This window comes from Condylura cristata, unplaced genomic scaffold (assembly GCF_000260355.1).
Source record: "Condylura cristata isolate star-nosed mole 26May11 unplaced genomic scaffold, ConCri1.0 scaffold00001, whole genome shotgun sequence".
In the NCBI taxonomy this organism is placed as follows: domain Eukaryota; kingdom Metazoa; phylum Chordata; class Mammalia; order Eulipotyphla; family Talpidae; genus Condylura; species Condylura cristata.
In genome coordinates this window covers 10,579,014-10,579,285 of record NW_004567102.1, presented here as the reverse complement: position 1 = coordinate 10,579,285, position 272 = coordinate 10,579,014, and positions in this window count along the sequence as shown.

The following is a 272-nucleotide window of genomic DNA, read 5'->3' as shown; positions in this document are numbered from 1 at the left end:
GTTTTCTTCCTGAGCTTTCTGAGATTGGTTATGAGGTAAATGACACTGAAGTGCGTAAAAGGTAGCCAACCCGTCTGCGTGGAGCAGCCTATGTGTTCGTCAGGATGATGAAGCCCAGGAATAGTGAGGTACAAACCACATGCCAGTTTATAAATGTGCAGTCGAATTTGTACTTTCTTGTTTATTTTTTTTTAACATTTATCTATGCATACAAGAACTGGGATGGGAGAGGATTCTCAGAGACAGAGTGGGGAGCAGAACAGGCAAATTGA